The sequence below is a fragment of the Pinus tabuliformis genome, chromosome 9, assembly GCF_031772625.1.
Source record: "Pinus tabuliformis cultivar Carrire ecotype Pingquan chromosome 9, CPIR1, whole genome shotgun sequence".
NCBI classification, from domain to species: Eukaryota; Viridiplantae; Streptophyta; class Pinopsida; order Pinales; family Pinaceae; genus Pinus; species Pinus tabuliformis.
In genome coordinates this window covers 734,123,011-734,139,637 of record NC_142307.1, presented here as the reverse complement: position 1 = coordinate 734,139,637, position 16,627 = coordinate 734,123,011, and positions in this window count along the sequence as shown.

Below are 16,627 nucleotides of genomic sequence, written 5' to 3'. Positions count from 1 at the left end.
TTATTATTTCAATTATTTCATAAATTCAAACAAATCTAGTAAATAAATAATATGGGATCGAAGGAAATAACTTGCATAAATCTAAGATTTCAGAGTATTGTAATATTTATTCTGACAAAGTGTTCTAGTGGAATATCCATAACAATTTACAAATCAATACTATATGTAAATATTGAGTTATAGAAAGACGATCTTCAAGTATTTGTGAGGTACATTGAATATTCCATTTCCTATCATAATGATGTTGAAGGGACCCATAGTTAATGGATATATAGAGTTATGTAGATTTTGATTTTGTAGGGGATGTATAGAAGGAGTCTGCAAGTGGATACATGTTTCGACTATTTAGTGGAGAAGAAAGTAGATGAGCAAGAGACAAGTTATGTTTTCTTTGTCCACTATGGAGGCATAATATATGACAACTACTCATACCCATTGTTTAGAAATAAAGATAATGGGAGAGAAAATAATTATAACAACAATAAAACATAAAGCATAGAGATTTTAACCTGAAAACCCAACGCAGGAAAACCAAATAACAAATCTATTATTATCATCTGGCTTAAGCATAACTATGCCCTGACTTAAAAGAAGCCAAACTATCCAACAGTCTGGCCCAGCTAAGTGAGCCCTATGCTCAACACAAGAACAATACAATGGAGCATTTCTGTTGATTTGGGTAGCATCGGATGTGCTCTAGCCACGAAATTTGGTGGAGAGGTTGGGCACATGAGATCTCCAATACCCAGAAAGGGTTTCGCCAGATTCAAAACAGATCAGGCGATATTAAAATAATTAATATTTTTAATGAGTCCCCTAAGTTTAGACTTAGGGAAAATCAAATATTAATGTGTATTAGTATGAATCTGTGTTCGAATGTTCCAAAAGACATGGATCAAGCCAGATCTAATCTCGACTGTTGATATGTCAACAAGAAAAGTATAAGAGGAGGCTTGAGGGTCACTTGGAGAATACACCAGAGTGATCAGTCATTCTATTCTCTAGAGCAGGGTTTGCTAAGAGAGATAGAATTAGTGATCGAAGAAGCTGAGGGCATTGAGTACAGAGAAACAGAGAGGCAGAGATAGTGCAGGGAGAGCAGCAGAGCAGCCAGAGAGAGTGACGCAGGAGCAGCCAGTGCTCACACGGGCCATGCAGAGGCAGCTAAGTGCTTCGCAGAGCATTAGAGAGGCCAGCGTAGTTGACATAGAGGGTCAGAGAGCTGACGCAGGGCCTCCTGGGGTTGACATAGGGCCAGCACTAGGCTAGGAAAGGTTGACGCGGTCCAGATTGGGCAGACGCTGGGTTTCTGGAGCAAATTGGGTGCTTAGTAGTTGCCGAAAGGATTATCCGGGGTTTCAGCGAGTAGATTTGTCAGAAACTGAGAGGTATTACTGCCAAGTAAATTCTCTGTTGGGTAGGCCAGTTTTAGCATCTAGATTGTACTCTGATATTTCTTAATAAGAAAACCCTCAGATAGTTGCACCAGTTTTCTCACATTGGGTTTTTCTGGGGACATTAGTCCAAAAATAATGGTGTCATATGGTGTGATTGTTTCTGTTTCTTTTAGTTGTTGATCTGTAATATGTTGAGCATGCACTAGTGTTTATTTTCAATATTTACATTGTCAATAACTTGTTAAGGAAAATAAAAAGTAGGTAGGAATAAATCAATAAAGTGCATGGAGGGTTTCTAACTAAGGAAACTTAGAAACTTCAACATGGTATCAGAGTGTGATTGCAGACCACAGGAGGACTAAAGGACATTAGCCGAGTAGAGAAATAGCAGTACAAAACAGTTGTCCCGAGGTGAGAGCAGTTGTTTCTAGTAGCACAGAAGCCAAGGAGAGTGACACAAAGCTAGCTAGGGCCATGCAGAGGCAGCTGGGAGCTGCTCAGAGCCTCAGAGATGCCAGCGTTGCTGATGCAGAGGGCCAGAGGGCTAACGGAGGGCCTCCTAGGGCTGACGCAGACCCATCCAGGGTGAGGCAGAGAGGGGTTGACGTTGTCCACAAATAGGCAGTTTCTGAGGTTTAGAAGGTTGTAGAAACATTGCAAAGTGGAGTTGGTGAGGTACTGTAGTCAGAACAATACCTGACAGAGAAGGACCAGAGGAGTTGCTATTGAGGTTTTCTAGCCGAGGAACCCATATCAATGGTGCGTTGCACAAGATGCTCAGAGTAGGGGGCATCTCAATAAGTGGAAGAAGGATTTCCAAGAGGGAAATCGGGACTCAGAGGGAGTCCAGAAGAGAACTTCCATACGAGAAGTAGAGACTCAGAGGATTCGAATAGAGAACTTCCAGGAGGGAATTAGAGGAGCATCATGGCACTACATGGAGTAAGAGACTAGGATAGACTGGACGGACCATTGAATTCACAATCTAGAAGGCCAGAATCTTATCCGTAATTGACAAGAATTGTGTCAAGAACTTCGCCTTGAAGGTTATAGCTGTCCGTGTCCCTCGACCCCAGTGATAATGACAGGTACGAGGAGGCGATGACGAGGGCCAAGAGCATTATCCTTGATGAGGTCAAGGATCATGTAGTACCACACATAGCCGAGAAGGAAATGGCATTTGAAATATGGGAGGCTCTCAAGAAGCTGTACTAGCATACTTCTGTGAAGAGAAGAATGCTGCTTGAGAATCAGATGAGGTTGTATCAGATGAAGAAGGGACAACCGATTGACACCTTCCTTGGAGGACTGAATGATATCTGAGACCAGTTGACTGCTATAGGGGCGACACTGAATCAGGGACTAATGGTGAGGACAACTTTGAACGCTGTCTCAGAAGACTGGGAAGTATTTGTCCAGAGTATACTGGGCAGAGGGACACTTCCACCTTGGGACGATATGTGGGCATCTCTTCGTCAGGAAGAGATCAGACGACAGTCAAAGATGGTAGCAACAGCAAGGGGATCAAAGTCAAGCAGAAGGAGGAAGTTGTGGCCCTAGCATCTAAGGGAAAGTAGGAGAAGTGGAAGAAGAAAGATCTTTCCAAGATCAAGTGCTTCTACTATGGGGAGTTGGGTCATTATGCGACCTAGTGTCCAAGGAAGAGGAGTAAGGGAGAGTCCTTCCGAGACTAAGGTAGTGCCAGCACAGGCAGAGAAGGAAGTTTTGACAGACGATGACTGTGCCAAGAGTGCACATGCCACTTGAGCAGAAGTGGGGAGAAATCGTGTTGTAGTAAGGCAGACTATAGGCGATGAGGGGCAGGATCCTTGAGGTGCCCAGCCTCTTGGATTAGACCTTGCTACAGGAGCCCCGAAGAGGAGTAGCAGGACTGGCTGAGTTAGATGGAGACAGATGCGGATGGAGCGATAGAGAAAGCTATAGTGTAGGAGTCCCGAGATAGTGTGAGGCTAAAAATTCGCAATAGTGTGAGAGGCACAAGAGTTTTGCACCAGTGCAGGATGGCACAGAGAGGTGTGTAATGGTGCGAGATGCAGGGAGTTGTTGCAACAACACAGAGGTCAAAGAGGAGAACTTGTCAGCAACAGAGGGAGCTTCAGCATCAGTGGGTGTCTCTAGCCCAGCAGGGAGGTCATTTGGGAGATCAATTACTTACTTCTCAGTAACTAAGTTGCAGTGTAGTAGTGGGCAGCATGATGCAACATAATGAGAGGAGGTGCAGTGTAGATGCAGTATTGGGAGAAAGGACTAGCAGTAGCACGGATGCAGAGGGATTTGTTGTACAGATGCAACAGAGGCAGTGGCAGAACCATGGGAAACAGTATAGGATACAGTAGTGCAGAGGATGTTGGGTAGGAAGGCCTAGCATTAGCACAGGTACCAATGCCGGATGATCAGAGTAATACTTAGTGAGGAGTATTGCTAGAGCACAATCCTCACTAAGAGGGAGTGTTTGATTTGGGGTAGCATCGGATGTGCTCTAGCCATGAAATTTGGTGGAGAGGTTTGGGTACATGAGATCTCCAATACCCAGAAAGGGTTTGGACGGATTCTAAACAGATCGAGAGATATTAAAATAATTAATATTTTTAATGGAGTCCCTAAGTCTAAACTTAGGGAAAATAAAATATTAATGTGCATTCATATTAATCTGTGTTAGAATGGTCCAAATGACATGGATCAAGCCATATCTAATCTTGGTCGTTAATATGTCAACATGAAAAGTATAAGAGGAGGCTTGAGGGTCACTTGGAGAATACACCACAGTGATCAGTCATTCTATTATCTAGAGCGGGGTTTGCTAAGAGAGATAGAATTAGTGATCGGAGAGCAACTGAGGGGCATTGAGTACAGAGAGACAGAGAGGCGGAGATACTGTCAGGAGAGCAGCAAAGCAGCCAAAGAGAGTGACATAGGAACAACCAGTTCTCACGAAAGGCCACGTAGAGGCAGCTAAGTGCTCTGCAAGCACCAGAGAGGCCAGCATAGCTGACACTGAGGGTCAGAGAGCTGACGCAAGGCCTCCTGGGGCTAACGCAGGACCAACTCTGGGCTAGGAGAGGCTGACGAAGTCTAGATTGGGCAAACACTGGGGTTTCTAGGGCAGATTGGTGCTGAGTAACTGTTGGAAGGATTATCTGGGGTTTTAGCTAGTAGATTTGTCAGAAAATGAGAGGTATTATTGCCAAGGAACTTCCCTGTTGGGTAGGCCAGTTTCGACATCCATATTGTACTCTTATATTGCTTAATAAGAAAACCCTCAGATAGTTGCACCAGTTTTCCATATTGGGTTTTTCTAGGGACATTAGTCCAAAAATAATGGTGCCATATGGTGTGTTTGTTTCTGTTTCTTTTAATTGTTGATCTGTAATATGTTGAGCATGCACTAGTGTTTATTTTCAATATTTACATTGTAAATAACTTGTTAAGGAAAATAACAAGTAGGTAGGAATAAATCAGATAAAGTGCACGAAGGGTTTCTAACTAAGGAAACTTAGAAACTTCAACAATTTCCAAACATTTAAAAGGATTAATCACATGTAATGTAATCAATGGGCACTAATACCATGGGCCATAAAAACCATATGCCCAAAACCACCATTGTGGATGTAACAACTTTGACTCTTTCGCCTAGTCAAGTTTACAGTAAAATTCCCCCCTTTAAACTTGAACAAGGAAATTTGCATGCTCTCCTCCCCTATCACCTAGGTCTACTCTAAGAAATTACAAGCAATGGTACACATGCATAACCAAGTCTTATAGTTATATTCCCATATACATGTAATTTACAAATTTCATCTCTAAAGTTTTTTTTTCTTCTATTTTTATTTGGCACTTATGCTCCCATTCTCTCATGTTTGCACACATGCTCGAAAAATATGCTCTCCTCACTAGATCTTGTTTTTGTGGCTACATCTCACCTTATTAAACCTCTGTTTCTTCTCAATCAATCTTCATGTATGTTGGTCAAACACCACTCAAGCTTCTCTATGTTAGCTTCAACCTCAACATATATCGCGCCAACATTTTCGACCATCACATCCTTCTATATGCCACAATCACTAGGATATGATACCAAATGCAATTTTTAACCCCTATATAATTAATTGTTGCAAATAGATTATTAATAAAAGAAAAAATATGCAATGTAAAGAATGCCACACATTAACACATATATTTTACCTTGGAAACCCAAATTTGAGAAAACCATGTAGTTACCCTAGATTAGAATACAACTATAGTTCCTTAACGTAAACTATAAAACCGTGGATAAACCACCATGTACCACAAAACCATGAAAGGTGAAAACCATTTGTCAAAACCACCAAAAACGAACACAAAAAGCTACCCAACATTTTTTGAGGGGGAAATTCCCATGAACCCATGAATAATGGGGCTTCCACCACCTTATAACCCCTAAGAAATGGTTTCACCCCCTTGCAACCCCCCCAAACAGGGGGATATTTCCCAATGATCCCCCTGTTGTGCCCAATTCAAAATAGAATGGATGGAGGTAGTCATGTAAATAATATAACACATTCCCAATATTCTTTTGTTTTTTCTTTTCACATAGGGGTTTATAGGAGCACATGATCAACAATTCAGGGCAATAATGGTCATTGTTTATCTACACTAAGACAACTTCTTAGTGCTCACATATTCTGTTAATGAATTTGAAACATTCTTCCAAGTGTCCACTTTCACTAGCAATACCTTTTTTCTTCAACCATATCTCTCACAAAGTGATAATAAACATCATATATGGTTTGTGTTAGAATGATATGTTGGATTCTTCACTAGGAAGATTAAACTCTAATTGTCACAATCTATCCTTACATCGAGTTGTATTGACCCAATACCTGAACAAAATCTCTACAAACATATTTCTTCGTTTCTTGCACGAGTGTTTTCCATGTATTTAGCAACTATATTTGAGAGTGACACTACAAATTGTCTCTTGCTCATCTAATTGATTGCTCTTCTCTTATCCATATCACCAGTAATGGCTAAATCAATGAAGCCATGTATGCCTAACACTTTGTCCACCCTCGGTTTTCCTTGATAGAAAAAACCATAATAAGTAGTGTCATCCAAATATCTAAAAATCCTCTTTATTGTTGTCCAATGCTCCTCCCCTATTTTCAACATGTACCTGCTCAACACCTCCATTACATTGACAATGTTCAGTCTAGTACATACCATTGCGTAATCAAACTTACAACTGTATGGCATACGAAACATGGGATATGTTCGCCTTTCTCTTCTTGTGTCTTGGGACATTGCTATGCAAATAACTTTACACCTACAGGAATGGGGAGCTTTATTGATTTGCATTCATGCATATTAAATCTCTACAAAATTATCTCAACATTTTCTCTGAGTTATCCAAAGTTTCCTCTTTACCCAATCTCTTTTAAATTCCATTCCCAAAATGAAATTTGTAACACCAAGATCCTTTATGTCAAATTTAGAGGACACCCAAGTTTTCACTTCTATATATTTTCATCTCATCTCCTCCGATAATAAAATTAATAATATATCCTAAAAACATAAAGTAGTTACATTACTACCTTTGGCTATAACCAAACTAACCCATGAGTCTGATAAAGAGCATAATAAATTGATATGCTTATCTTCATTTGAAATAGTAATATCAATGAATAATAACTCACTTACCATAGTATTGAAGGAATCTATATGTTCTACCATTGAGTCTCCATCCTTGATCCTCGAGTTATACAACTTTTTTCGCAAGAACAATTTGTTCACAAGGAACTTAGAATGATACGAAGTCTCTAACTTGTTTCACAAATAGTATTCATTATAGCTTCTCCTAAAACATTTAGTAATGCTAAATCTGAGAGACACAATTGTATTGTGCTCTTTCCCTTCAATCCAACTTGGTATACTCTTATGTCAACATCCATATTGGCATAGTATATGGGTCCACAACAATACATTGAGACTTGCCCGCCAATAGATCTTCCACAACTCAAACCTTTGTCCGCTGAACTTTTTAATCTTCGTGTTTGAATTACTCATCATTTATTTTCACCACAACACTCAATTATACAAATATACCACTATAACAGGTCTACTACAAGTCCGAGCAAAACCCCTTAGCCACGAAAGAACTTATTTGAAGCCAAAACTTCTATGCTCCATTGTTAGAAATAAATACAACAAAAGAGAAAATAATTATAACAACCGAGAAAAGCCAAAGTAATAGATTTATTATTATCATACGACTTGAATGTAATCATGCTTGAATTAAAAGAGGCTAAGTCAACCAACATCCTAGCTTTCCCAAGTGAGCCCTCTTCTCAACTCAGGCACATTAAAATGGAGAATCCCCCATCCTTTAAAGGCCACATGCCACCAAAACCATGTGCCTGAAACCACTATTGTGGATCAACAACCTTGAGTCTTTCACCTAGTTAAGTTTACCCTAACACATATAAAGAGGTTGTTTGCCTTACGAAATTGTCTTCAAAAGTTAGGCTAAGAAAAACAGATTGCTGAATTCAAAAATAATCGCGCGCGCGCCTGGAGATGGAGCTCCCCCGCCTCTGTAACCCTTGACCGCCCCCGTTCGAGCTTGGCAGCCTTGCTGCCGGGCTTGCTGGCCCTTACGGGCTTCCCCTGCTGCGCCCCCCTCACTGATCTGCTTCCTGGGCCTCCTGCCTGCTTCTTGCTGCTCGAGCTTCCCTGAGGGCAGCCCTCTGCTGCGCCTCTCTTTCCTGGGGCTCCTGCCCCTCCCTTTCTTTCCTCCTGCCGAGCGATCCAGCTCGATGGATCTTCATGCCTCTTCTCAACCCGATTTTGAGAAAGCCTTTGCTTCTCTCGTCCCTGAGAACAACTCTGAAAGGATCCGACCTTCTGCCTCTAAATTTATCAAAAAACTTGATGAAATTCCGGAAATCCCTCTTCCTCTTTCTCTTCCAAGGAGATCGGCTGTAGCCTTAGCTGAACGGGGATTGGTTGGCCAGTTTACGGGGCTATGGCCCTCCCCTCGAACCGTCCAACGTTGGGTGGAGAGAAATTGGAATGCCATGGTCCAGGGGAAAATTGCCATAAGGTTCTGTGGAAGAGGTTTTTTCACCTTTCTCTTCGAATCAGTGGAGGATCGCAACCTAATTTTCAGGAATGGGCCGTACTTCATGGACACAAGAGGCCTCTATCTCAATCGTTGGACCCCGGATTTCGATCCAGAAATGGATGTACCCAACGCAGTTCCTGTATGGGTTCGCCTTCCGCACCTGCCGCTTCACTGCTGGGCTGATGAAACTGTTCGGGCGATTGGAAATGCAATAGGTAAATATGTGGACAGATCTGAACCAAAGGAAAATATGTATGCATGTGCGAGGATCTGTGTTGAGGTAGACTTGGGCAAAGGTCTTCCAGAAGCTGTTAAACTCAGAGTGGACCAGTGGACGCATATTCAACAGGTGGACTATGAACAACTTCCCTTCAAGTGTAAGGTATGTCATGAGTACGGTCATTTTGCTAATAGATGTCCTAAATCTAAATCTGAAACCAATATCAATAACTCTGGAACTCATGAGGAAGCATGGGAAATAGTAAGGAAAAAGAAGAAATCAAACCCCCCCCCTGAGCCTGAGGCGCCTCACTCCGGAACCCCTCCCTCCCCCCCTGTCTTCCCTTCGTCCTCCAACCCCTTTGGATCCCTTGCTTCAGAGGACCACCCTTCTCCCCCACCCTCCCCCAAAGGCCCCAGAATCTCTCCCTCCTCCCCTCACCAAGCTTCCCCCCCGCAATCAGTGGAAAGGAATTTATCCAAAAATAAATCGAAAATGCCCGATGATGGCCCTCATCCTGATCAACCAGTGTTGACCTGTATTGATCCCTTACTGATCGCCCCGAATCCATCTCAGCCAGCCCATGGAAATCAGCCCATCAGAATTACCAGAAGTTCCTCCAAGGACCTTGGTGCATCCGGTGATACCCTTAAGAAATCTGGACCAGGCAGAAAATCAGCCAAGCAGCATCGGGAAGAAAGCACGCAAAAGGACATAGCTTTAGGGTTACAAACCCCCATGGATTCCTTCATTATAGGCTCTCAAGAGAAAGACACAGCAGCTAAAGAATTTGAGAGGCGAGCACCTCCTCACTCGAACTTTTTATGACGAAGCTCTTTAATGGAACAGCAGGGGTATGGGGCACCCCTCTAAATCAGCCGCCCTAAGAGACCTTCTTCATTCAGAAAGACCTGAAATTGTTCTAATTCAGGAAACCAAGCAAAATCAGATTGATATGCAGTTAATCATAGAAGCTCAAAATTCCTTTATAGGGATCAGTAGTAATTCCAGAGGAGCTTCTGGAGGAATCACCACCATGTGGAATAAGCAGCAATGGAATTGCAAATCCTCTGTCCTCAATCCAAATTGGATTAGAACCAACCTCGTCAACAAGGAAGAAAGTTGGGATTTAATTATTTACAATGTCTATATTCCCAACCATTTCCGGGAAAAAGAACAATGCTGGAATGAATTGAAGCAGGAAATAGACAAGGAACAGAACTCAAATGTTATCCTTGCTGGAGATCTTAATTTAATTCTCCATGCTAATGAGAAAAGGGGGGGCGTCTTCAACCCCGACCCTTTCAGAAGGCAGCTGGAAATTATCATGGCTGAACACGAATTGATGGACATCATTCCTAAAAATAGAAAATACACTTGGAACAATAGACGTCTGGGACCAGGTAACATTATGGAAAGGCTGGACAGAATTTTGGTTAATGTTACCCTTCTTTCCTCCTTTGCAGCAGGTCACACCAAAATTCTTAGCGCCACAGCCTCTGATCATTTTCCCATTTTATTAACTTTGGAATCTCACGCTAATTTGGGACCAATCCCTTTCAGATACAATCCATTGTGGAGAGATAGCATCGAGGCCGAGTCAATTATAGAAGATACCTGGAAGAATCACGTGGAAGGTTCTCCAAACTACATTTGGGAAACCAAAATTCGAAACACTAGGAAAGCTCTTAAGGATTGGGCAAAAGTCAGTTACCAAGAACCAGAAAAAATAAAAGAAAAAATGCAGCAGAGTTTGGAAGATATTCACAAACAAATAGAAGATCATGGATACACAAATCAACTAAAAAGTAAGGAATGGGAAGTGCAGGGACAGCTAACTCAAATTAAGAGGGCGGAAGAAATCAAATGGAGGCTCAAGTCGCGAGAAATATGGCTAAAGGAAGGCGATAAAAATACGGCATACTTCCATAAGCAGGCTACAGTAAAAAAATCAAGGAACATTGTTACTACTATTACAGATAGTCAAGGTAACCAGCATGATGATCAGGAAGCTATTAAAAGAGCTGCCTTCCAACATTACAAGTGCCTTCTCACTGAAAATCAAAGCGCCATGGACTATTCGGCCTTTCTTCGGCACCTCCCAGGGAAAATCTCTGCTGAGGAAAATGAGAGGATGAACAGCGATATAACTGAGGAAGAGATAAGAAAAGCAATCTGGACTCTTCAACCAGACAAATCTCCAGGTCCAGATGGCTTTACTATTAATTTTTACAGGGACCATTGGCATTTGATAAAGAAAGATCTTGTAAAAATGATGAAAGGAATCCAAAGAAAAAAGAAAATGGGGGGTTTTACAAATTCAACTTTTCTTGCCCTCATTCCCAAGGAAACCAGGCCCACTTCCTTCTCGAGATTTAGACCAATCTCCTTGTGCAACACTTCTTATAAGATTTTTGCAAAAATCATAGCAGCTAGACTCCAGCCTCTGCTTCCTTCCATCATATCTGAAAATCAGGGGGGTTTCATGACCAATAGGCAAATTCACGACTCCATCTCTTTGGTTCAAGAAGCTATTCACTCTAGCACCTCTAGACAAGAGAAAGGTTTCGTCCTCAAGCTTGATTTAGCCAACGCTTTTGACCGAGTAAGACACTCCTTCTTGTACGCTGTCATGAGAAAAATGGGCTTTAATTCTGACTTCATAAGCACCATTGCCGCTTGCATCTCTGGTCCCTGGATCTCGCCTCTCATAAATGGTCGCCCTTGTGAAGCTTTTCAATCTTCAAGAGGACTAAGGCAAGGCTGCCCTCTCTCACCCTATCTATTCATCTTGATGGCTGAATCCCTCAGCAGCAACCTTGATTACAACAGAAGAGTCGGCCTCATCTCTGGTATCAAGTTTGGGAATGGAGTCAAAAATATCAATCATTCACAATTTGCTGATGATACCCTGCTCATTGGCGGGGCCTCCACCACAATAGCAAGGCGTTTCAAAAACCTCCTCGATCAATTTATGGAGTGCTCTGGAGGAGAAGTTAACTTTCAGAAAAGCTGCATCTATGGATGGAACATCTCTAATCAAACAGCTCACAATATTGCCAATATCTTTGGAGTAGCCTATAAAGAAAACTGGGATCACTTCACCTATCTTGGGATGCCGGTCACCCTGGGTGCTCTCAAAGCGTCCACCTGGAATGAAATAATCGACAAAGTCAAAAGGAAGATTCAGCAATGGGGTACCCAATGGCTTAACCCAGCGGGCAGACTTATCCTGCTTAAATCAGGTATTTCCTCCTTACCTTTATATCGCTTCACTCTTTACCAAGCTCCTGCTTCGTTCCATAACAAGCTAGAAGTTGCACTCCGCAATTTTTTATGGCAAGGAGGGAAAAAAGAAAAAAATAGATACAATCTGGTCAACTGGAAAAATGTAATTCAATCTCCAGACAGAGGTGGATTGGGAATCAGAACGCCCAAGATTCTGAATCTCGCCTTTGGGATTAAAATGGCTTGGAGACTTATAAGTGAACCAAAAGCCTGGTGGAAACAGGTCTTTGAATGCAAATATCTTTCGGACCATAGACAAAGACTTCTTGAATCTGATATTCCTATAAGAGATTCCACCAAAATTTGGCAACTTTGCAAGAAAGCAATCCCCACTCTTATTCAAAACACCTCAAAGATTCCGGGGGGGGAAGCAGTATCAATTATGCCACTGACAAAATCATGGCCTCCAACCATTAAACACTGTTGAAGATGCCATTCCCATCATCCTTTACCTTCATAGCAAAGGCCTTCAAAGGCTGGATCAAATCTCAAAATGGGATGCTGAGAGCGGTGCTTGGCTTAGCTGGGAATTCCCATTTATTCCCCCAAACTTGGATTCAAGCTTCCAAGTTCTTCTTAAAAATCTTCAAAACAGAGCCCCTATAAAAAAAGGAGCATTAGATGGGCTTAGATGGGATCCCACGGGTTCAGGTTACTCCATCAAATCCGGTTACCAATTCCTCTGCAATAATACTTATCAGGCTCCCATCTGGAATCATTGGAAAATAATTTGGAATTCTGAGGCAATCCCAAAGGTCAAATTCTTCATCTGGCTGCTGCTCAAGGGTAGAATTCTCACCTCGGAAAATTTGAGAAAGAGAGGGATACATGGTCCCTCAATCTGTCCTAACTGCTGCTCCGAGGAGGAAACCATCCACCACCTATTTCTTGATTGTGCCTTTGCGAAGAAATGCTGGAACATCATGGCCAACCTGGGCAGCATAACTTGGCATCCCCAGCAAAACATTGCTGAGACAATTCAACACTGGAGAAGGAATTGTCCTTGGAAAGATAAGCGAAGCAAGATTGTTAAAAGAACCTGGGACATCATCCCCCACAACCTCCTCTGGAAAATCTGGCTCACTAGAAACAAGAAAATATTCCAAAATAAAGAAGGCAATATCTGGGAAACATGTAGCAGCGCTCACCTTCTGGCTCAGGAGACGATGATTGTTAAATGCTCAGGAATAACTAAAGCAACTGATTATACAATTGAAGAGCGGATCATGATCAGGCATATTCTAGGCAATCCAAGCCATCATCAGAGAATTCAGAGAAAAGTCATGAAACTCAATCATAAGACCAAAGAATGGGAAATAAGGCTACCATCTCAGGAATTTAAAAGATGGCTAACGAGTAATAATTGTCCAATCCTATTCTTTGACGGAGCCTCCAAGTCCAACCCAGGACCAGCAGGTGCAGGAGGTATTATTTTAGGCGAATCAGGAGAAGAAATATGCAGCTACGAATGGAGTTTAGGGGAAAAAACAAATAATAACGCCGAGGCTCTTGCTCTGTATCAAGGACTGCTGCAACTAAAAAATAGGGGAATCAAAAATGCACTTGTTCTAGGAGACTCCTCTATAATCATTGGCTACATGAACCATTACAGGATATCCTCAAACAGTAGTCTTCAACAGCATCTTCAACGCATCAGCCTCCTCACCAATCACTTTGAAAAAATCCGATTCTGCCATATCCTTCGCACATACAATGGGGAAGCGGATAAACATGCTAATAAAGCAGTTGGACATCAGGAAGGAACACTGAGGCACAGTCAACGAGCCTTCTTCCAACCTCTGCCATGAACCAGGACGACTCGGGAAATACCCAAGCACGCAAACTCAGCAAGCGCGTGAAGGGGATAGCAAAAACTGCCCTTGGGCAAATTTCGAAAATCTCAAGCAATCTCAGTGAGAATACGGCCCTCAGATCAGCTGACATCCCAAGGGATTTTCATAATTATAGTGAAGGACGGAGGAATGATTCTGCTACTGCAGACAATCGTCCTAAAGATATTGGAAAATATCTAATTATCACTGAGGATCGGATCTCTGATAAGAATCCAGGTTGCTGCAGCTGGAACCGATCCATAAATACGAGTCTAGGAAAGCACTTCATGGTCTATCATCTCTGCGACCAAGAGCAGCCCCGTGAAAGTGGAGAAAGCGCTCAGGATCAGCCACGAAGGAGACCGTTTGCTCTGGTATCGGCTCCCTATCCTTTGCATAAATTTTCTCTAATTAATCCTTCGGTCTTTTTCAGGGAAAGCTTTGAAGGGAAACCTGGAGATCCAGATCCCCTTCTTCACTCTCATCTACCTTGCTGGCCGTCCCCCTGCCTCTCATCTTGCTTTCTCAGCTTGCATCTTTCCGGCTCTTCTCTCCTATTTTCAAGATTTCAGGTTCTTCCTATTCATCTCTCTCTGAAACTCAGATCGGTGGGCTCGCCCCTCTGTCTTTCTTCTGCCAAGAACCTGCGCTCATCTCCCATATCCTCAAGAAATTATCTTTCAGCTCTGCGCACTATCTCTCATATTTTTCCTATCTACCTCTTTTTGATACTGAAGGCGGCGGGATCGATTCTCTGTTCTCTTTCTGTCAATAATTTGCGCACTATTACCCGGCCCTTAATCCTTTGCAGTAAGAAGGATTCATCAGACCATCCTTGTGAATCTGTTCCTCCTAGAACCTATCCCTCTATTGCAATGGCTCGCTCTGAGCAATGTTTTCACTGCCGCGACCTCCAAGCTGAATTCGACGAGGTCAGAACTCAACAACGCATCCTGGAAGATCAAGTGCGACATATGGAAGCTAGACATGCTGAGCAGATTCGAAGTGTGGAAGCTAAATTCGAGGAGCAGTTCAGAAATCTCCATGCTAAATACCGTACAGAAATGAATCTGTTTCTCCACAGGGTTCACTCACTTCAGGAGCAGTTCAACGGGCTCAACAACAGATGCATCCATGCCGAGGAGTCGCTGGTAATTCTAAGGGAAATTTTGGAAACAAAGCAGAAGGAGAAATCAACATCTTCAAGCGCGAAGCCAATGGAAGAAGAGCAGCACCCCGAGGACTCTACAGCGAGAAATATCAGTCATATTTCCATTGACTAATTATGTATTGCAAATGCAAATTTTTGTGTCATCAGTTCGTCCGGATCTATAGTAGTATTAGCTCTTCAGTAGTTAGAATCTTCAGAAATCACCTCAGGGATAGGAAACTCATGCTCTATCCTTGGACATGCAATGCTCTTGAAGCAAATTTTGTACGGCTTTATGCCTTATCACTTTTTTTTATCAATATATAGCAACCGACTCTTTTAAAAAAAAAGAAAAACAGATTGCAATTCAAGTGATAGTAATAATGCCATTTTTCTAACTAAGAACCCAACTTTTCATGCAAAGACAAAGTATACAGATATCAAGTTCCATTTCATTAGGGATATGTAGATGATGGAAAGGTGATACTAGAGAAAGTTTACATTTTGCAAATGGTTGCAGATGCATTGATGAAATCTATGAAGTTAAATTCAAGTGTTTTATCTTGTATCATTTCATTAGGGATATGATGGAGGATAGAAAGGTGATACTAGAGAAAGTTGACATTTATCAAAATGTTGCATATGCATTGATGAAATCAATGAAGGTAAAATCATGTGTATTATCCAATACAATTTCACTAGGGGCATGGTAGAGGATGGAAATGTTATACCAGACATTGTTGACATTTTGCAAAATATTGGAGATGCATTGAAAAAATAAGTGAAGGTAAATTGAATTGGTGATGGAGCCTTATGGCATTAGTAATTAGTTCAAAATTTGATGCATTCTCCCATCTTGAAAGGTATATGAAAAGTGGGAGAATGTTGAAATGTGTGTGTCATATACCTTTCCATACTATAGTGGAGAAGGAATTTATTGTTGAGTAGTAACAAGGAATAAATGCTAAGTAATAACATGGAATAAATACTAAGTAGTGGAAAAGAACAAATGTAGGTCACTAGCAAACAATGAATACTAAGTAATATAAATTTTCCAACTAATTGATGATGGTTTCCAGTGTGTATAAATGAAAAACCACAAAGGGCTTATGATTTTGTTATTCATATTTATGGAGTGCTAGGGTTGGATGAAAACAATGCATGTAAATTTTAAATTATTGTTATGTTACTAAAATTTCACTGGAATCATTATAGTTTTTATTAACACTCTTGTTGAGAGCACATGGACTATGATTTAATGTAACCATTCAGTCATTGAATAATACATTGAGTATGCTTTAGAGTGTGGGTTTTTTCTGTTGGAAGCTTTTTCCCCAAATGGTTTTCTATTTCTTTCATTTATTGCTATAATAAAATTTGGTTTTATTGTCATACCCTCTTTGTGATGACAATGGATTTACCCAAATAAAAACATGAGTCATTAACCTCTTTTTTTATTTACAATACTTTGATAATAATTTTGAGGAAAAATGATTTAATATTCAAATATTCTTTCACAATGCTTCAACTTTCAAGAATTCAAATTGAGAAAAAAGTTATTGAAAGCACCATCTAATGAATTATTTTACAAAATAGGTCCTCAATATTCAACCAATCAAT